The 23159-nt window shown below is 46.8% G+C and overlaps 2 non-coding genes across 2 annotated transcripts; one reads left to right on the plus strand and one right to left on the minus strand.

Moving 5' to 3' along the window:
* The first annotated feature begins 10010 nt into the window (after nt 1–10010).
* trnan-guu (transfer RNA asparagine (anticodon GUU)) lies at nt 10011–10084 on the plus strand. The gene has a single exon. It is a non-coding gene; the product is annotated as a tRNA-Asn (tRNA).
* Nucleotides 10085–22563: 12479 nt separating this feature from the next.
* trnae-cuc (transfer RNA glutamic acid (anticodon CUC)) lies at nt 22564–22635 on the minus strand. Its single transcript has one exon. It is a non-coding gene; the product is annotated as a tRNA-Glu (tRNA).
* Between the last annotated feature and the right edge of the window lie 524 nt (nt 22636–23159).

Below are 23159 nucleotides of genomic sequence, written 5' to 3' on the forward strand. Positions count from 1 at the left end.
GAGTCAGACGCGCTACCGTTGCGCCACAAATTCACACAGACCATGGGCGCGAAGCTGTGCGCTTTTCATGGGGTCAGGAAAATGTTCCCCAAACGGAAATCTTCTCCACAAAGGGGTTTCGAATTGAATTAATGTCTAACGTAAGGGACTGCGTATGCTGAGAAGACGAGACCAAAAGAGAAACTCGGCAGGTTTGACAGTACCTGTCGGTGAAAACAGAATTTTGAAATGTTGCCTCTGATTCTCTTTCCACAGATGTTGCCTGACCTGCTGAGTTCCTCCTGCAATTTCTAACTGAAAGTTCATTTCATCTTTTGGGGTGAAACACCTAAATATCTGCAAACACCATGTGTCGATATTTAACCCTTTCGAATCACTGTGAAGTGATTGGATTCAAACAAACTCTGTGATGATTCACTCTTTCTCAGCTCCACAGGCAGACAGACCTGGGAAGTCAAGCTGTCAGTGTGGTTCTCTATTCGTGGGCCGAGTGGTTAATGCGATGGACTTGAAATCCATTGCGGTTTCCCCACGCAGGTGTGAACCCTTCCGAGTACAAAATGAGAAATGTCGTCGAAAACAAAGGGAGCTTGCTCCCCGGCTTCTTCTTTAAGATTCAAATCAGTGGAGGGGGAGAAATATTTCACTCAAATTGGGACTGGTGGGAATCGGCAACCCACTGCCTGTTCGGGTGGAGCAAGCCGATAACCGCAGAGCTTCTTTTGAGGCTATGAGCAAAGTGTTTGGAAATGAGACTAGAAGAGTGAGGGGCTTGAAATCGTGATCGAAATGAAGCAGGCACCTGAGGACAAGGGTGTTTCCTTTGCCAGTGAAAGATACTGCTTCACAAAGTTGGGCCTGTGGAAGGGAATCAGTGACGGTGATTATCTTTGGTTGTTCACCTTGTGAATGAACCCATTGCTGCGCATGTCCGTGTTAACGTCAGAGCTCTGCAGCATGGTGGCATTAGACACGCACAGGGCCGGGACGCAATGGATGATGCATCTGACTCCACCGACCTGTTTGAAATGCAGCTCACAGCTTCTTCACACACACCAATTAATCTTTCTCATTGTCCTGAAGACGGCATACGGTTTGAATTCCCGATCTGCGGGAATGAGAATCCTTTCACTGTCTCGCGTCAGTAAATGTCCCTGAGAACATCGGAGTCAACTCACAGCGCAGTCAGATGAGGGGAAGCTGAAATAGCCCCACATGCTGCTCACGGGCACATTTTATTCTCCCCAACTCAACGCCTCAACCACTGCGGCTCCTGGCAGTGGAAAAGAAACAATCACCAAAACCCAGTCTAAGCTCTGTGAATCTTCAGAAAATCAGCAAACGTTCATCCCTTCGGATTTTCTATCCTGGGCTGACAGGGATGGGTTTTGTCACTCTTTTGTAGGACATTGCAAGTGGATGTTTTGCAAAAAATCACCACAATACAATCTGATTAATCAGGACCTGGATGTTTTCGGTCTTTGAATGTAAGTGTTGTGCTCCAGAACTTTGCTGTTCACAGTTTATAATACTTATCTTCCCAGTCCCCTGTATCACTTGTCGAAAATGTTTAATTTGTGTCTTGTAATCCTTTCACTGTCTGGTAATGAGGATAGCGTTTCCGTATTTTACCTAAATTATCTTGACCTTACATCCCTCAAGCCTCAAGCGAATTTCACAAGAAACCTTCTCCAGTTGAAAAGCCAACTGTTCATGATGGCTCTGTTTCTTGTCACGTGTCCAATTTCAGATCGATGTTGTTAATGTCCCTTCTACTCCTTCAGATCCAGATTTCGCTCACAGGGCTAGAACAGAACTGTCACCAAATACATTTACCAATCTACGTTCATCCTATCGATTGTATTAGCATCATCAACACTTCTCATCAAAATAACTCGAGAGACTTTCATCACAATTTTCTGTGAACACTTTCACCTTAGCTTTGCTGAATGAACCGCAAATTTCTTGAAGTGGCTCCTTATTTTCGCCGCTGATTATTAATCTCTCTCCGCATGGGAATGGATCCTTCCCAGCCGCTCTATCTCTCATCAATGTGTGTAGTTCAATTCGATCTCCCATCAGCCTCCTCTGTCCTGATCAAATCCAGGGGAACAGGAAACGTTGGGGCTATGGCGCGGACAGGACAATCCCAATACTCACCTTTCCTGTTAGAACTATTCCATGAGAAAGTTTAGACCACAACTTTGGGCGTGTAGTTGTGGCCGAACACTTAAGGTGTTGGCGTAGAGATCATTTGGGGCTCCCCGCCCAGGGTGGTAACTTGCTGGCTATGCTTTCTTCGCTGGCGATTTTAAATGACTTCCTGTTGGTTGCATTATCGCTCAAACTTCACAAAACCCGTCTCAATAAAGACCCGTTTTCTCATGTCTGGGAATTGATTGCCATGCAGGAAACTCGGGTTCTGAACAAACAACGTATCAGACTTACAACGTCAGCTCTGTTTCCCTTTCCATAGATGCTGCTCGACCCGTTGGCTTTCTGCAGTATTCTCTGTGTTTATTGGGCACAAGTGCTGCTTTTCATTCAAGAACTTCAATCCCTGTCCTCAGGTAACTGACTCTGGTCAGTGGCAATTGGTTCTTCTGATCATTAATCTCCCCATTCCCACCGCTTCTTCTCCCATCATGACCAACAGCCCCAGGAAATCTCCAGTTATCCTTCTTTGCTCCAAAGCGAACATTCTCCACCTTGGGAATGTCTCCCCAAAATGGAAATTCCTCATCCCTGGACATGAGGCAAGGCGTACAATTGGAAGAGATTTTGGCAAAATATTGTCAGTTAGGAAATGGAAAAATGTTCAAATGTTCATGAAGCAAAACAGAAATCCCAGTCTCCAGCTTTGTGAACCTTTGGGAAGCGGATTTAGAGGAGAATGAAAGATGACCTGTCCGATTGAGCAGAGACAGTCCAGACACCGTCCCCTTGTTGAAGAGGCCGGGAGGTTGACTCTGATGTTCTCGGCACATGAACTGATCTGAGACATTGAAAGAATTGTCGTTCCTGCACATCAGGAATTCAAACCTCTTCTCCCCTGCGAGCCAATGAGAGAACTCGGGAACAGGCAAAACACTGAAAGTCTGGAAGGGCGCCGGCCCCGGAGTGAGAAAGCTAGTTCCTCGTGACATGGATGTGTCTGCAGACTGTCCCCGGTATCTCCACAACACATCTCCCAGGCTTGATGATGGAAAAGTAAAACTTGTAGACGACAATTGTAATTCTAGGCGGGGAGGCTGAATTATAAAATCACTAAGCGATGGTGCAGCCCACGCCAGCGCCTGTCTCTGTGGCGCAATTGGTCAGCGCGTTCCGCTGTTAACCGACAGGTTGGTGGTTCGAGCCCACCCAGGGGTGGTGTGTTCGCAGTCCTTCTTTGGCTTCGAAGCTGTGCACTTTTAATGGGGTCAGGAAAATGTTCCCCAAACGGAATTCTTCTCCACAAAGGGGTTTCGGGATTGAATTAATGTCTCACGTTAGGGACTTCGTGTGCTGAGAAGGCGAGACCAATAGAGAAACTCGGCAGGTTTGACAGTACCTGTCGGTGAAAACATAATTTTGAAATGTTGCCTCTGATTCTCTTTCCACAGATGTTGCCTGACCAGCTGAGTTCCTCCTGCAATGTCTAACTGAAAGTTCATTTCATCTTTTGGGGTGAAACACCTAAATATCTGCAAACACCATGTGCCGATATTTAACCCTTTCGAATCACTGTGAAGTGATTGGATTCAAACAAACTCTGCGATGATTCACTCTTTCTCAGCTCCATAGGCAGACAGACCTGGGAAGTCAAGCTGTCAGTGTGGTTCTCTATTCGTGGGCCGAGTGGTTAATGCGATGGACTTGAAATCCATTGCGGTTTCCCCACGCAGGTGTGAACCCTTCCGAGTACAAAATGAGAAATGTCGTCGAAAACAAAGGGAGCTTGCTCCCCGGCTTCTTCTTTAAGATTCAAATCAGTGGAGGGGGAGAAATATTTCACTCAAATTGGGACTGGTGGGAATCGGCAACCCACTGCCTGTTCGGGTGGAGCAAGCCGATAACCGCAGAGCTTCTTTTGAGGCTATGAGCAAAGTGTTTGGAAATGAGACTAGAAGAGTGAGGGGCTTGAAATCGTGATCGAAATGAAGCAGGCACCTGAGGACAAGGGTGTTTCCTTTGCCAGTGAAAGATACTGCTTCACAAAGTTGGGCCTGTGGAAGGGAATCAGTGACGGTGATTATCTTTGGTTGTTCACCTTGTGAATGAACCCATTGCTGCGCATGTCCGTGTTAACGTCAGAGCTCTGCAGCATGGTGGCATTAGACACGCACAGGGCCGGGACGCAATGGATGATGCATCTGACTCCACCGACCTGTTTGAAATGCAGCTCACAGCTTCTTCACACACACCAATTAATCTTTCTCATTGTCCTGAAGACGGCATACGGTTTGAATTCCCGATCTGCGGGAATGAGAATCCTTTCACTGTCTCGCGTCAGTAAATGTCCCTGAGAACATCGGAGTCAACTCACAGCGCAGTCAGATGAGGGGAAGCTGAAATAGCCCCACATGCTGCTCACGGGCACATTTTATTCTCCCCAACTCAACGCCTCAACCACTGCGGCTCCTGGCAGTGGAAAAGAAACAATCACCAAAACCCAGTCTAAGCTCTGTGAATCTTCAGAAAATCAGCAAACGTTCATCCCTTCGGATTTTCTATCCTGGGCTGACAGGGATGGGTTTTGTCACTCTTTTGTAGGACATTGCAAGTGGATGTTTTGCAAAAAATCACCACAATACAATCTGATTAATCAGGACCTGGATGTTTTCGGTCTTTGAATGTAAGTGTTGTGCTCCAGAACTTTGCTGTTCACAGTTTATAATACTTATCTTCCCAGTCCCCTGTATCACTTGTCGAAAATGTTTAATTTGTGTCTTGTAATCCTTTCACTGTCTGGTAATGAGGATAGCGTTTCCGTATTTTACCTAAATTATCTTGACCTTACATCCCTCAAGCCTCAAGCGAATTTCACAAGAAACCTTCTCCAGTTGAAAAGCCAACTGTTCATGATGGCTCTGTTTCTTGTCACGTGTCCAATTTCAGATCGATGTTGTTAATGTCCCTTCTACTCCTTCAGATCCAGATTTCGCTCACAGGGCTAGAACAGAACTGTCACCAAATACATTTACCAATCTACGTTCATCCTATCGATTGTATTAGCATCATCAACACTTCTCATCAAAATAACTCGAGAGACTTTCATCACAATTTTCTGTGAACACTTTCACCTTAGCTTTGCTGAATGAACCGCAAATTTCTTGAAGTGGCTCCTTATTTTCGGCGCTGATTATTAATCTCTCTCCGCATGGGAATGGATCCTTCCCAGCCGCTCTATCTCTCATCAATGTGTGTAGTTCAATTCGATCTCCCATCAGCCTCCTCTGTCCTGATCAAATCCAGGGGAACAGGAAACGTTGGGGCTATGGCGCGGACAGGACAATCCCAATACTCACCTTTCCTGTTAGAACTATTCCATGAGAAAGTTTAGACCACAACTTTGGGCGTGTAGTTGTGGCCGAACACTTAAGGTGTTGGCGTAGAGATCATTTGGGGCTCCCCGCCCAGGGTGGTAACTTGCTGGCTATGCTTTCTTCGCTGGCGATTTTAAATGACTTCCTGTTGGTTGCATTATCGCTCAAACTTCACAAAACCCGTCTCAATAAAGACCCGTTTTCTCATGTCTGGGAATTGATTGCCATGCAGGAAACTCGGGTTCTGAACAAACAACGTATCAGACTTACAACGTCAGCTCTGTTTCCCTTTCCATAGATGCTGCTCGACCCGTTGGCTTTCTGCAGTATTCTCTGTGTTTATTGGGCACAAGTGCTGCTTTTCATTCAAGAACTTCAATCCCTGTCCTCAGGTAACTGACTCTGGTCAGTGGCAATTGGTTCTTCTGATCATTAATCTCCCCATTCCCACCGCTTCTTCTCCCATCATGACCAACAGCCCCAGGAAATCTCCAGTTATCCTTCTTTGCTCCAAAGCGAACATTCTCCACCTTGGGAATGTCTCCCCAAAATGGAAATTCCTCATCCCTGGACATGAGGCAAGGCGTACAATTGGAAGAGATTTTGGCAAAATATTGTCAGTTAGGAAATGGAAAAATGTTCAAATGTTCATGAAGCAAAACAGAAATCCCAGTCTCCAGCTTTGTGAACCTTTGGGAAGCGGATTTAGAGGAGAATGAAAGATGACCTGTCCGATTGAGCAGAGACAGTCCAGACACCGTCCCCTTGTTGAAGAGGCCGGGAGGTTGACTCTGATGTTCTCGGCACATGAACTGATCTGAGACATTGAAAGAATTGTCGTTCCTGCACATCAGGAATTCAAACCTCTTCTCCCCTGCGAGCCAATGAGAGAACTCGGGAACAGGCAAAACACTGAAAGTCTGGAAGGGCGCCGGCCCCGGAGTGAGAAAGCTAGTTCCTCGTGACATGGATGTGTCTGCAGACTGTCCCCGGTATCTCCACAACACATCTCCCAGGCTTGATGATGGAAAAGTAAAACTTGTAGACGACAATTGTAATTCTAGGCGGGGAGGCTGAATTATAAAATCACTAAGCGATGGTGCAGCCCACGCCAGCGCCTGTCTCTGTGGCGCAATTGGTCAGCGCGTTCCGCTGTTAACCGACAGGTTGGTGGTTCGAGCCCACCCAGGGGTGGTGTGTTCGCAGTCCTTCTTTGGCTTCGAAGCTGTGCACTTTTAATGGGGTCAGGAAAATGTTCCCCAAACGGAATTCTTCTCCACAAAGGGGTTTCGGGATTGAATTAATGTCTCACGTTAGGGACTTCGTGTGCTGAGAAGGCGAGACCAATAGAGAAACTCGGCAGGTTTGACAGTACCTGTCGGTGAAAACATAATTTTGAAATGTTGCCTCTGATTCTCTTTCCACAGATGTTGCCTGACCAGCTGAGTTCCTCCTGCAATGTCTAACTGAAAGTTCATTTCATCTTTTGGGGTGAAACACCTAAATATCTGCAAACACCATGTGCCGATATTTAACCCTTTCGAATCACTGTGAAGTGATTGGATTCAAACAAACTCTGCGATGATTCACTCTTTCTCAGCTCCATAGGCAGACAGACCTGGGAAGTCAAGCTGTCAGTGTGGTTCTGTATACGTGGGCTGAGTGGTTAATGCGATGGACTTGAAATCCATTGCGGTTTCCCCACGCAGGTGTGAACCCTTCCGAGTACAAAATGAGAAATGTCGTCGAAAAGAAAGGGAGCTTGCTCCCCGGCTTCTTCTTTAAGATTCAAATCAGTGGAGGGGGAAAAATATTTCACTCAAATTGGGACTGGTGGGAATCTGCAACCCACTGCCTGTTCGGGTGGAACAAGCAGATACCCGCAGAGCTTCTTTGGAGGCTATGAGCAAAGTGTTTGGAAATGAGACTAGAACAGTGAGGTGCTTGAAATCGTGATCGAAATGAATCAGGCACCTGAGGACAAGGGTGTTTCCTTTGCCAGTGAAAGATACTGCTTCACAAAGTTGGGCCTGTGGAAGGGAATCAGTGACGGTGATTATCTTTTGATTGTTCACATTGTGAATTTCCCATTGCTGCGCATGTCCGTGTTAACGTTAGAACTCTGCAGCATGGTGGCGTTTGATTGGCACAGGGCTCGGGCGCAATGGATGATGCATCTGACTCCACCGACCTGTTTGAAATGCAGCTCACAGCTTCTTCACACACCCCAATTAATCTTTCTCATTGTCCTGAAGCCGGCATACGGTTTGAATTCCCGATCTGCGGGAATGAGAATCCTTTCACTGTCTCGCGTCAGTAAATGTCCCTGAGAACATCTGAGTCAACTCACAGCGCAGTCAGATGAGGGGAAGCTGAAATAGCCCCACATGCTGCTCACGGGCACATTTTATTCTCCCCAACTCAACGCCTCAACCACTGCGGCTCCTGGGAGTGGAAAAGAAACAATCACCAAAACCCAGTCTAAACTCTGTGAATCTTCAGAAAATCAGCAAACATTCATCCCTTCGGATTTTCTATCCTGGGCTGACAGGGATGGGTTTTGTCACTCTTTTGTAGGACATTGCAAGTGGATGTTTTGCAAAAAAGCACCACAATGCAATCTGATTAATCAGGACCTGGATGTTTTCGGTCTTTGAATGTAAGTGTTGTGCTCCAGAACTTTGCTGTTCACAGTTTATAATACTTATCTTCCCAGTCCCCTGTATCACTTGTCGAAAATGTTTAATTTGTGTCTTGTAATCCCTTCACTGTCTGCTAATGAGGATCGCGTTTCCGTGTTTGACCTAAATTATCTTGACCTTGCATACCTCAAGCCTCAAGCGAATTTCACGAGAAACCTTCTCCAGTTCAAAAGCCAACTGTTAATGAAGGCTCTGTTTCTTGTCACGTGTCCAATTTCAGATCGATGTTGTTAATGTCCCTTATACTCCTTCAGATCCAGGTTTCGCTCACAGGGCTAGAACAGAACTGTCACCAAATACATTGACCAATCTACGTTCATCCTATCGATTGTATTAGCATCATCAAAACTTCTCATCAAAATAACTCGAGAGACTTTCATCACAATTTTCTGTGAACAGTCATACATTAGCTTTGCTGAATGAACCGCAAATTTCTTGAAGTGGCTCCTTATTTTCGGCCCTGATTATTAATCTCTCTACGCATGGGAATGGATCCTTCCCAGCCGCTCTATCTCTCATCAATGTGTTTAGTTCAATTCGATCTCCCATCAGCCTCCTCTGTCCTGATCAAATCCAGGGGAACAGGAAACGTTGGGGCTATGGCGCGGACAGGACAATCCCAATACTCACCTTTCCTGTTAGAACTATTCCATGAGAAAGTTTAGACCACAACTTTGGGCGTGTAGTTGTGGCCGAACACTTAAGGTGTTGGCGTAGAGATCCTTTGGGGCTCCCCCGCCCAGGGTGGTAACCTGCTGGCTATGCTTTCTTCGCTGGCGATTTTAAATGACTTCCTGTTGGTTGCATTATCGCTCAAACTTCACAAAACCCGTCTCAATAAAGACCCGTTTTCTCATGTCTGGGAATTGATTGCCATGCAGGAAACTCGGGTTCTGAACAAACAACGTACCAGACTCACAACGTCAGCTCTGTTTCCCTTTCCACAGATGCTGCTCGACCCGTTGGCTTTCTGCAGTATTCTCTGTGTTTATTAGGCACAAGTGCAGCTTTTCATTCAAGAACTTCAATCCCTGTCCTCAGGTAACTGACTCTGGTCAGTTGCAATTGGTTCTTCTGATCATTAAACTGCCCATTCCCACCGCTTCTTCTCCCATCATGACCAACAGCCCCAGGAAATCTCCAGTTATCCTTCTTTGCTCCAAAGCGAACATTCCCAACCTTGAGAATGTCTCCCCAAAATGGAAATTCCTCATCCCTGGACATGAGGCAAGGCGTACAATTGGAAGAGATTTTGGCAAAATATTGTCAGTCAGGAAATGGGAAAATGTTCAAATGTTCATGAAGCAAAACAGAAATCCCAGTCTCCAGCTTTGTGAACCTTTAGAAACACTTTGGGAAGCGGATTTAGAGGAGAATGAAAGATGACCTGTCCGATTGAGCAGAGACAGTCCAGACACCGTCCCCTTGTTGAAGAGGCCAGGAGGTTGACTCTGATGTTCTCGGCACATGAACTGATCTGAGACCTTGAAAGAATTGTCGTTCCTGCACATCAGGAATTCAAACCCCTTCTCCCCTGCGAGCCAAGGAGAGAACTCGGGAACAGGCAAAACACTGAAAGGCTGGAAGGGCGACGGCCCCGGAGTAAGAAAGCTAGTTCCTCGTGACATGGATGTGTCTGCAGACTGTCCCCGGTATCTCCACAAGAGATCTCCCAGGCTTGATTATGGAAAAGTAAAACAGATAGACGACAATTGTAATTCCTGGCGGGGAGGCTGAATTATAAAATCATTAAGCGATGGTGCAGCCCATGTCTACGACTGTCTCTGTGGCGCAATTGGTCAGCGCGTTCGGCTGTTAACCGAAAGGTTGGTGGTTCGAGCCCACCCAGGGGCGGTGTGCTTGATGCTCTTCTTTGGCTTTGAAGTAGTGCGCTTTTAATGGGGTCAGGAAAATGTTCCCCAAACGGAAATCTTCTCCACAGAGGGTTTTCGGAATTGAATTAATGTCTAACGTAAGGGACATATTTCTTGAAGTGGCTCCTTATTTTCGGCCCTGATTATTAATCTTTCTCCGCATGGGAATGGATCCTTCCCAGCCGCTCTATCTCTCATCAATGTGTGTAGTTCAATTCGATCTCATCTCTCCACAATGAATGTCCCAGGCTTTATTATGGAAAAGTAAGACTTATAGACGACAAATGTAATTCTAGGCGGCGAGGCTGAATTATGAATTCACTAATAGCCTCCCCTAAGCGATGGTGCAGCCGGCGCAGTCACATTTCTCTATCGCATCGTTGGGCTGTGCGTTCAGCAGTTTACCGGGAGGTTGGTGATTCAACCCTGCACAGGGGTGGTCTATTTGCTGCTCTCCCTCCAACTGCGAAGTTGTCTGCTTTTCATGGGGTCAGGCAAACAATTTCCAGAACAGTTGCTTCTCATTCTGTTTTGCTGCTGTCGTTTGTCCCGTGTCCAGGAACCGGGCCCTCTCCAATGGCAGAAAATTTAACCTTTTTGTTTCGAAACTTTTCTCTGACACCTGAGTGACCAGTGACAAGTATTGCCCTCCTCAACATAGGGCACAGAGAACAGGAGAAGACCCCGCAGACCTCCACGAGTGTGTCATCTCAAATGTGCACATTGTCCAGTATATCAATGTGAAATATTTATGTTGAGTGTTTTGGGAAGGAAATGAGAAGGCGAGGTGCAGAACAGTGCGCCCTTAGACGGGAAAGCTGCAAAAGATAACATTACGTGAATCGGAGAGAACAGGACATGACGGATTTCAGGCCCTGAACCCATAGGACAGACGGACGGGAGTGGAAGACAAGAAGAAAGAGAGATACAGAGTGAGCGAGAAAAGGGTGAAGTGTCAGAAAAACAGAAGTTAAGGAAAAACATAGAGAGACTGAGGAAGGGATACAATTCCAGTGGGTCCCAGCTTTCTCTATGGTTTCATACACTCCCTCTCATCCATGAGAGACAAGCCCTGCTCCTAGAATCTACGTCAGTCTGGATGGTTCAGGGACGGTGTTTAGCACACTTGCTTTCATTTTTCACACCATTGAGTTTTGGAGTTGGGACGTCATGTTGAGTTTGTACAGGATGTTGATGAGGCCACTTTTAGTTTCTGTTCATTAATATGTAAATCCCAGAACTACTTTTAAGTCACATTCTCCAGTTAACTTCAGGTTTTATAAAAAGAGGTGACATCTCAGCTCAGTCAATGCATTAAAGGTGTGAAGTTTGAGTCTGTCTGCATCCCAATCTTGAGTTAGACTGGTTGTATTTTCAAAGTAGGGATTTATAAAATATGACATGGCTTGACTGCCTGCAGATTGCGCACTTTTTGAGGAAAACTGAATGTATCTGCAAATATAATTCTGAAAATCCTAATTCACCCCATAGACTTGTGTGTGCATAAGAGAGTGTGTATTTGTATGCTTGGTAAAGTGTCATAATTTGGAGATGCCGGTGTTGGACTGGGGTGTACAAGGTTAAAAATCACACAACACCAGGTTATAGTCCAATAGGTTTAATTGGAAGCACTAGCTTTTGGAGCTTTTGTAGACATGCGCGAAATCCCGGACGAGCCCGCGTTTTCTGACTTGTGCAAGAGTGCCCGGTTAACTTTCTCTAAAAACACCTTCTCTAAAGTCGGGGCTTTTGCCCGAAACGTCGATTTTACTACTCCTCGGAAGCTGCCTGAACTGCTGTGTTTTCCAGCACCACCAAATTGGGCAGAAAGCAAGGAAGTGAAATGATGGAATATTGCGTTGACGTGAGTGGTGCCGTGTTGAAGAAATGTCAGCAATGAAACAAGATTGGAAAATTAGGACAGCTCTCCTCGGAGAACAGAAGTTTGAAATCTGGCCTGATTGAAGTTTTCCAAGTCATGCGAACTCTAGACAGGGAAAGTAATGTCGTCAAAATGCTCCCACGCCTGAAAGGATAGGCAGACTTTTAAAGTCATGAGGAAAAGAACGAAAAGTGACATTAGGAAGAACGCTTTCGCACAGGGAGTGGTTGGGGTCAGTAAATCCCTAACTGACACTGACAAAGAGGCAGATTCAATAGACGCAAAAGGGAAATCGGTGGTCATGTTTAAAGTAACAATGTGCAGAATTACACGGAGAAGGCAAGAGACACATGTTTACTTACTGTGTCGAATCAGCAGAGCGAAGGTGGGCCGCATGGCCTCAGTCTGCGCTGTGACACATGCTGTGATTTAGAATGAAATCATAGTTCAACCAACAGAATGTGGGAGTTTAGAAAACATGTTTATATTTACACAGCCTCCATACGTCTGCGCAACACCAGATGATACGATAGCGGTGGAGATCTTCGACATCAATCTCGAAGGGACCTGTGGATAGCACTCGGCGCGTGGGCTCAGAGTGGTGCAGCAGTAGTGTGCTGGGGTAGCCCTGGGCACACGGATGGGCCCAAGCTATGCCTGTCTCTTTGTTGGCTACGGAGAGCAGTTGATCTTCCGTAATTACACAGGCACCACTCCCCACCTCTTCCTCCGCTACATTGATGACTGCATTGGCACCACCTCCTGCGCCCGAGAGGAGGTTGAGCAATTCATCAACTTCACGAACACATTCCACCCTGACGTTAAATTTATCTGGACCATCTCTGACACCTCCCTCCACTTCCTGGACCTCTCCATCTCCATTAATGACGACCGACTTGACACTGCCATTTTTTACAAACGCATCATCTCCCACAGGGACCTGGATTACACCTCTTCCCACCCTACCTCTTGCAAAAATGCCATCCCGTATTTCCAATTCCTCCGCCTCTGCCGGATCTGCTCCCAGGAGGACCAGTTCCACCACAGAACACACCAGGTGGCCTCCATCTTTAGAGACAGCAATTTCCCTTCCCACGTGGTTAAAGATGCCCTCCAACGCATCTCGTGCACATCCCGCACCTCCGCCCTCAGACCCCACCCCTCCAACGGTAACAAGGACAGAACGCCCTGGTGCTCACCTTCCACCCTACCAACCTTCGCATAAACCAAATCATCCGCCGACATTTCCGCCACCTCCAAACAGAACCCACCACCAGGGATATATTTCCCTCCCCATCCCTTTCCACCTTCCGCAAAGACCATTCCCTCCGTGACTACCTGGTCAGGTCCACGTCCCCCTACAACCCACCCTCCAATCCTGGCACTTTCCCCTGCCACTGCAGGAACTGTAAAATCTGCGCCCACACCTCCTCCCTCACCTCTATCCAAGGCCCTAAAGGAGCCTTCCACATCCATCAAAGTTTTCCTGCACATCCACTAATATCATTTATTGTATCCGTTGCTCCCGATGCGCTCTCCTCTATATTGGGGAAACTGGGCGCCTCCTAGGAGAGTGTTTTAGGGAACATCTCCGGGACACCTGCACCAATCAACCACACTGCCCCGTGGCCCAACATTTCAACTCCTCCACCCACTCTGCCGAGGACATGGTGGTCCTGGGCCTCCTTCACCGCCGCTCCCTCACCACCAGACGCCTGGAGGAAGAATGCCTCATCTTCCGCCTCGGAACACTTCAACCCCAGGGCACCAATGTAGACTTCACCAGTTTCCTCATTTCCCCTTAGCCTACCTTACCCTAGTTCTGAACTTACAGCTCAGCACTGTCCCCATGACTTGTCTGGACTTGTCCGACCTGCCTATCTCCTTTTCCACCTATCCACTCCACCCTCTCCTCCCTGACCTATCACCTTCATCTCCTCCCCCACTCACTCATTGTACTCGATGTGACTTTCTCCCCACCCCCACCCTCCTCTAGCTTATCTCTCCACGCTTCAGGCTCACTGCCTTTATTCCTGATGAAGGGCTTTTGCCCGAAACGTCGATTTCGCTGCTCCTTGGATGCTGCCTGAACTGCTGTGCTCTTCCACCACCACTAATCCAGAATCCGAGGACCACTGTTATAAGACATGACTGCCCGACTTGAGTTATTTGGATATAGATTTGTCAGTTATCTTAAGTCGGGTATTTGTTGAACCAAGATGTTTAGGTTTGTCACCCTGGGCCCTGGAGGTGGTCTCCTGAGTTAATACGGCTATATATACAATGCTCCCGTTCATTTATTTGGGAGCATTGCGCCGAGCACAGCTGTTCTGTATTCTTGTGTTTTTTTGCTCTATTATTTATATATATATATTTATTGGTGTTGCTTTGCACAGTGTTCGGGTTTGTTTTGTATTATAGGGTAGGTTAGTAGTTAATGGACAGTAGTTGTATTGTGATTTGTGTTTTTATCTTTTTATTATACTGATATTAATAAATATATTTACAAAATAAAGGGTTACAGGCAAGGTCGCAAAGCTTCAGGGATCAGACTCCCGTGAGCGGCCTCTCTCACACACCAATACAATATCTTGTTGAATGCAGTTGGACATCTCTTACTTTTACTTTGGTTTCGACCTTTATCCCGCCCGGATCCAATACCATAACCGGCTTCTCGAACCTTCCTCCAGCTCCAGGGGGTTGTTGAGCTCCTGGGCTCCGGCCGCCGCTCTCTCTCCTCCACCGCCGACATTTTTTATTTGTTTTCTCGTTCACCCGGTAACCGTCACCTCCCCCTTCCCGGGCCCCGGAAATTATACAAAAATAAACAATAAACCCCACCGGGGACTGTCTCATTTTCTTCACAACTTTTGCTTGAAAAGTTCCGGCTTTAATTTGAAATGTATTTTAAAGGTATTTTCTGAGGTAAACGATGCCTGTCTGCCCCCCTCCCTCCGTCAGAAACCGCCCGCTGAGTCGATGAGAAAACCGCAGCCTCGCGCCGCCATCTTTGTTTTTCTTCTTCTTCCCGTCTCCTCCTTCAGTGACTCGCGTCATCCGCGCTCCCTCCAATCAGAGCGCACGTTATTCCACCTGACCAATGGCGACCGGGTATGCGGACAATATTGGAATGTCGCTCTCCGATTCGTCCGCACGGACCTCAGGCTTGGGGATTGGTGGAGAGGTTCGCAGGCCCTTCACTGTCCCCGCCCCTTTACTACAAAGGGATCGAAGAGCACAGAAGTAACGTCCCATGTTCAGGAGGAAGGTGTTCTCAATCATTCATTCAACAAGACAATGGCTCAATTTACTATAATGGGCTCGGAGGGAACAATGGTCGTGTCCTATGTTGAGGAGGAAGGTGTTTCCATTCATTCAGCAGAGAGGCTTTTTTAATGGTTCAGTGGTCGTGCCCCTGCCTCTGAGGCCCAGGTTCAAATCCCACTGCTCCAGTATGTGTAATAACATCCTCAATCAATTTTTTTTTTGTCATAAGTCACACAACGCCAAATTATAGTTCAACAGGTTTATTTTAAATTCACAAGCTCTTGGAGCGTAGACCATTCATCAAATGAAGTCGTGGGAAAGTATGGCGAGAGAATTCAGCCATGGTTGGTGAAGAAAGACAGAGTATCTCAACAGTCAACTGCCTCCTCCCATTCCTACTTCTGATCTTAATACATGCAAGTTGTGTGTTTTCCAATCATTAATTTTATGTCCATTGTTTAAAAACAAATATTTAAGGATGGTCAGTTCTTTCTCACTTGGGCACATTGTGACCCAGAACAATTGATATGGCACTGTTAACATCATAAACCCTCTCATCAGATATCACAGGAGCAATTCATAAAAAAAAGTCACTGAATCACTCAAGTAGAGAAAGAACCCTGCAGATATTGGGAATCTAAACGTTATCGATGTGAAATGTTAACAAAAGTAGGGGAACACCCCAATAAGGGAACTCAGCTGACTGACATAATTACAATCACGACAATACCCAGTACTACTCTTCAACACGTGGCGTAACATCAAACAATTCTCCCGCCGCCTTCACCTCCGCGCCTTCTTCTTCAACCAGGATTCCCGCCCACCCTCTGACGACGCTTTCTCCCGCCTCCAACGCCTCCAACGCACCCCATCCACCTGGACACCCCGTGCTGGCCTCTTACCTGCCCTCGATCACTTCATAGCCAACTGCTGCCGCACATGAACCGCCTAAAACTCTCCACCCCCCTCACCCACTCCAACCTCTCAATCTCGGAACGTGCAGCCCTCCACCCCGACCTCAAAATCACCTGGACCGTCTCAGACTCCTCCCTTCCCTTCCTAGACCTTTCCATTTCTATCCACCGAACCTGTACATCTTTGGACTGTTGGAGGAAACACATGCAGACAGGGAGAACATGCAAACTTCACACAGACCTCTGGTTGGAATTGAACCTAGGTCCCTCATGCAGTGAGGTAGCAATGCCAAGCACTGTGCCACCCCAATATGATATTAAATTTGAACAAATGCTCTAAGCTGCAAATTTGTCCATGTGAAGAACTTCCTGCAAATGATTCGAAGCAAGATCTATATGAATTGTGTTTTGGGAGAGATCCAGAACTTATTTCGTTAATGATTGAAAATCTTCGACCTTTGGAATGGTCTGCAAGAGAGAGTGTTGCAGTCAGATTCAATTATGGCATTCAAAAGAGAGTTGGATAATGAAACTGAAATGGAAAGTAATCAGTGTTCGGTGATGAGTATCGGGCGACCGAATCAACACGGACATTTACTATAAACTGACCAACTCCCACAGCTACCTAGATTACACCTCCTCCCACCCTGCCCCCGTAAAAACGCCATCCCATATTCCCAATTCCAAAACAGGAGGACCAGTTCCAATACCGTACAACCCAGATGTCCTCCTTCCTCAAAGAACGCAATTTCCCCCCAGACGTGATCGACGATGCCCTCCACCGCATCTCCTCCACTTCCCGCTCCTCTGCCCTTGAGCCCCGCCCCTCAAACCGCCACCAGGCCAGAACCCTACTGGTCCTCATCTACCACCCCACCAACCACCATATACAGCGTATCATCTGCCGTCTTTTCCGCCACCTCCAAACGGACCCCACCACCAGGGATATATTTCACTCCCCTCCCCTATCAGCATTCCGAAAAGACCACTCCCTTCGTGACTCCCTCGTCAGATCCACACCTCCCACCAACCCAACCTCCACTCCCGGCATCTTCCCCTGCAACCGCAAGAAATGCAAAACTTGTGCCCACACCTCCTCCCTTACTTCCCTCCAAGGTCCCAAGGGATCCTTCCATATCCGCCACAAATTCACCTGCACCTCCACACACATCATTTATTGCATCCGCTGCACCCGATGTGGCCTCCTCTATATTGGAGAGACAGGCCGCCTACTTGCGGAACGTTTGAGAGAAAACCTCTGGGATACCCGGACCAATCAACCCAACGACCCAGTGGCTCAACACTTCAACTCCCCCTCCCACTCTACCAAGGATATGCAGATTCTTGGACTCCTCCATCGCCAGACCATAGCACAACGACGGTTGGAGGAAGGACGCCTCACCTTCCGCCGAGGAACCCTCCAACCACAAGGGATGAACTCAGATTTCTCCAGTTTCCTCATTTCCCCTCCCCCCACCTTGTCTCAGTCAAATCCCTTGAACTCAGAACGGCCTTCCTAACCTGCAATCTTCTTCCTGAATTCTCCGCTTCCACCCCCACTCTGGTCTATCACGCTCACCTTGACCTACTTGCAGCTATCGCATTTCCAACGCCCCTCCCCCAAGTCTCTCCTGCCTACCTTTTATCTTAGCCTGCTGGACAAAATTTCCTCATTACTGAAGAAGGGCATATGCCCGAAACGTCGATTTTCCTGCTCCTGGGATGCTGCCTGACCTACTGCGCTTTTCCAGCAACACATATTCCAGCTGAGAAACTTATCAGTCTTGATTAAATTGTATGAGCAGACCAATGGGCTGAATGGCCTGATTTCTACTTCTATCTCTTATGGTGTCTTGCTGTCCTGGACACAATGTGAGAGAATTGGGTGTAGGAATAGGCTATTCGGTCTTTCGAGCCTGCACCAACATTGAACAGATCATAACTGGATATGAATATATCTACATCTAGATGGATAGACTGAAATCTTTGTCACCGGAGCATAGGAGGTTGAGAGGTGACCTGAAATTGAAAAAATCATGGGGGCTACAGATGAAGTGAATGACGGGTGTCCTTTCCTTAGAGCGGGGTTTTCAAGATTAGGAAGCAAACTTTGAAGGTGAATGGAGAAAGATTTTAAAAAGTCATGAGGCACACGATTTTTTTTTCTCCACAAATAGTGGTTTGTGTGTGGAATGAATATCCAGAGGAAGCATGGGATGCTGGCACAGTAACAATGTTTAAATTTGGATAAGGACATGAATGGGAAAGATTCTGAGGTGTTATGGCCTAGGCTAGACCACTCAAAACATTCTTAAGCAGGTAGCCCAGACCGTAAGTTTGCTATTTGTTTCGGTACGTTCACAGTGAAAATTACCCAGAGTAAGTTAGGTAGTTGACTGCCAGGTTTTAAAACAGAAATGTATTCACAAGATTGTGGAAGGAAACACAAAGAACAGAATAGAGAATACCCACAGAACTCAGTCTATCGAAACTAGACTTAAATATGCTGTCCCAAATGTACACAACAGTCCCAATAAACAAACCTCTTAAACAGAGAGTAAAACTGAAACAGAAGCTTACAGGTCAGAGTTAGGAAGATGGAAGGAAAGAGGGTTTAACAGCTTTTCTCCACACAGTCCACTGCTGAACTCACTCAAACAAGATTTCAGCTCTCACAACTGACCCCTCCCCTTTTATTATGCACGTCAATTCAAAAACATAAAAGCTTTGATATTAAGTCTTATCTGTTTACATAAAAACAAAAAGGCCTCCCGATAAACTTTTAATCTCTGTACTAAACCAGTCATTTTGGAGCCCGGGACTGTTTTACAACCCCTCCAAATGAAGCCAAGGACATAGTATCCTTGCGAAGAAGGTCCAGCTTTTAGTAAAACGGACCAGCTTTGTGACAGAGGGATATGAGCCAAACACTGGCAAGTGTGATTGGTTAAGTATGAGAACATAGCATTGGGCTTGTTGGGCTGAAGTGTTTATTTCTGCACTGTATGACTCTGTAACTGTTCTATCCCAGTCTCAAAACCATTTTTTTGCTTTCCCCCATAACCATCCACTTCTTTAATGTTCAAAGGGATGCTCCCTGACCTGTTGTGTTTTCCAGAGACACACTTGACGCTGATCTCCAGAATCTGCAGTCCTCACTTCCTCCACATCCCAGTATATGAACATTTAAACTATGCACCTCCTTCATGCTTATTTTTTCCCAAAGCAAAGTCTATAACTTTACATTGTGGTACTGCATTTGCCATGCGTTTGCCAATTGAAACATAGCCCTGGAACAACTTTTCCAGATTCTGTATCCTCCGTGGATTCATTCCCTTTCCCTTCAGTTCATGCAAGACAGCAACTGAAACCCAGAATGAAAAATAAATGGAAAAGTGGGTGAGAAAAGAGTGTGCCGTACCCACAGATGTTGGACAGAGGAAAGATGTTGCAGTCTGGGACTAAGTTCAATCTTCTTTAGAGAGAGAGGAGCAACAGCAGGTTCAGAAGCTCATGGCCCACATTCCGCATTCAGACAAAGGGGTCTCTCTGATTGGCAGGAGGACCAGGCTTCTGCCGGTCCTCCAGGTCTCACCATTGGTCCTCCACAAGAAAGTCAGGTGTAGTTTCCGCGGACAGTGACGAGCAGGCTCAGTGCTTTTGCTGACACCGCAGCACATGCGCAGTGCTAGCTGACACCACGAAGCATGTGCAATACGCACTGGGAGAGGCTGGTGTAACTGACAGGTTTTAATCATGCAAATGTCAATAGGAGAAAAAAGCTGGAGCCATAATTTTATTTTTCCCTGTGGCTTGACATTTTATTCCTGTTGAAATTTGTCTTGCTGCTCAACTTTATATGTCTATTCCCCACGGTAGAGGAAATCCAAAGCTAGAGACGTGGGAAATGTCAGAATTGTATGATAAATCGCAGAACTCATAGCAGCACTGGCATACAGAAGGATTTTGGCGTATTGATCCGTGGAAGTGGTAAAGCAGGTTGGTACAGTGGTCAAGAAGAAACACAGCACGCTTCCTTGAGTTTAAGAGTTGGCGAGTTATGTTACAGCTATTTATGCAGGCCACATTCGGAATACTACGTTCAGTTCTGGTCGCGACACTACCGGAAGGATGTGGGTGCTCTGGCAGAGGGTACAGACAAGGTTCACCAGGACATTGCCTGGTCTGAAGGGCTCTAGATATGAGGAGAAGTGGCATAAACCTGATTTTTTTTCTCTTGGAAGTCAGAGGCTGAGGGGAGACCTCGAAAAAATGATGAGACACAGAATAGCTGGACTGGGGTGGCAGGGTAACTCAGTGGTTTGCACTGATGCCACACAGTGCCAGAGACCCGGTTTCAATTTCAGTCTCGGGTGACTGTCTGTGTGGAGTTTGCACATTCTTCCTGCACGCCACGTCTCGTGTCTGCAAGGGCTTCCTCCTACATTCCAAAAATGTGTAGGTTTGGGTGGATTAGCCATGCTAAATTACCCATCGTGTCCAGGGATAAGCAGGTTAAGTTGGATTGTCTGCGTGTAAATTGCCCCAGTGTTGAGGGATGTGTACGTAGGTGTATTAGTTAGGGATAAATATAGAGTAATAGGGGTAGGAGAATGAGTCCCTGTGGGTTAGTCTTTGGAGGGTCAGTGTTGACTTGTTGGGCTGAATCGTCTGTTTCCACCCTGGAGGGATTCTATGATCGTCAGAGGCTTTTTTCCCTCCAGGGTGAAAAGGTCAACTAAAATAGGGAACAGGTTCGAGAAAAGAAGGGGACTTTCAATGTTGTGAAACTTGAAAGGATTGAGAAAAGATTCACAAGGATTTTGCCAGGGTAAGAGTTTTAAACCACAGGGAGAGGCTGAATAGGATGGGGCTATTTTCCCAGGAGCATCGCAGGATGAGTGATTTTTTTCAAAGAGGTTTATAAAAACTTGAAGGTCGTGGATGGGGTGAATAGACAATGTCTTTTCCCTGGGATGGGGGAGTGCAGACCTAGAGGGCATAGGTTGAGGGCGAGAGAGGAAACATTTAAAAGGGACCTTGCAGTCAACCTTTTTATGCAGAGGATTGTGCATTAGATTACTTACAGTGTGGAAACAGGCCCTTCGGCCCAACAAGTCCACACCGCCCAGCCGAAGCGCAACCCACCCATACCCCTACATCTACTCCTTACCTAACACTACGGGCAATTTAGCATGGCCAATTCTCCTAACCTGCACATCTTTGGACTGTGGAAGGAAACCGGAGCACCCGGAGGAAACCCACGCAGACACGGGAGAACGTGCAAACTCCACACAGTCAGTCGCCTGAGGTGGGAAATAAACCCGGGTCTCTGGCGCTGTGAGGCAACAGTGCTAACCACTGTGCCACCGTGCCGCCCACATATATAGAAGTGAATGCATGGAATGAGCTGCCAGAGGAAGTGTTGGAGGCTGGTGGCGGCATCTGGATGGGTATATGAATAGGAAGGATTTAGTGGGATATGGACCAAGTTCTGGCAAATGGGACAAGATGAATTTTGCATATCCGATCGGCATGGACAATTTAGATTGAGGGTCTGTTTCTGTGCTTTACGTCTCCGACTCAATGGCTGGTGAAAAATATTGGCATTTGTCGAAACATTTATGCAACAGAAAATTACAAGCGGGTAAAGATAAGCCTCACGTCATTGATCCACGAATCCCGGTGTAGTATGGATGTATTTCCAGTAATAGAGTTAGTATGACATGGAAGGAGTCCAACAACATGGCTTCTTTTATAAAAATTCACACTTGATACTTAAATCCGAGTCTTCTGGGAATCTAAGACAACCGTGCATTAATATAAGACAGATAAGTCTGGGGTATATGGTACGTATTTGATGGAATGTTTGTGGCTCTAAAAGCCTGTTTTGCAGTTGGTTCTGGGCTCGTAATATTTAACCGCAGAATATTGTATATCTTCAGTAAGAACGTCAATACAGCATGATAGATGTCCATTCAACAACTTGAGTCCATGTGAACTCTTCATGGAGTATGCAATCCACCACATTTCCCTGCTGAATATATTTACAAATAGATCAGCACAAAGATCTTGGTTATTAAGAGAGGTCAGAATGATCCACAGAAACTAGAATTGTGTGTTTTGATTTTCTATTGTGGACTGAAAGCGGTGACCTTTGCAATCTCTTTCCACAGGAATATTACAAGAGAAGAATTTGGAGGCAGAAATCTCAGACCAAACATCACATCGAACTCTGACAGTCGCTTGATTCACCAGGACTTGGATATTGTTGGCTTTGACAACAAGGAGGAGGCGGTCGGTCTGCTGAGTTAGGTTTTAAACGTCAATGTGACTGGAAACTCAGAGTCTCATACACCCACACACGACAGTAGTGACCCGAACACGAAAAATGGCTTCCCTGACCGGGAATCGAACCCGGGCCGCGGCGGTGAGAGCGCCGAATCCTAACCACTAGACCACCAGGGAGACATGTACACATGTCGGTATCTCTGCTGAAAATTGTTTCGCTGCCCGGGAATCAAACCCAGGCCAGGGTCGGAAGAAGACTTTCACCGGTACAGCCACCAATGTAATTTTATGTCTCCATTGCTCCCGATGCGATCACTCCAACATTGGGGAGACTGGAGAGTCAAGTTCACATCTCCGGGACACCCGCAACTATCAACCCCATCGCCCTGTGCCCCAACATTTCAACTCCCCCTCCCACTCGGCCGAGGACATGCAGGTCCTGGGCTTCCTTCGTCGCTACTGCTTCCCCACCCGACGCCTGGAGGAAGAACACCTCATCTTCCGCCTCGGAACACTTCAACCCCAGGGCATCAATGTGGACTTCACCAGTTTCCTCAATCCCCTTCCCCCACCTTACCTCAGTTCCAACCTTCCAGCTCAGCACTGATCTCATGACCTGTCTTACTTGCCAATCTCCCTTCCCACCTATCCGCTAAACACTCCTCTCTGACTTGTCACCTCCATCCGCACCACCATTCACA

This window comes from Chiloscyllium punctatum, chromosome 36, assembly GCF_047496795.1.
Source record: "Chiloscyllium punctatum isolate Juve2018m chromosome 36, sChiPun1.3, whole genome shotgun sequence".
NCBI classification, from domain to species: Eukaryota; Metazoa; Chordata; class Chondrichthyes; order Orectolobiformes; family Hemiscylliidae; genus Chiloscyllium; species Chiloscyllium punctatum.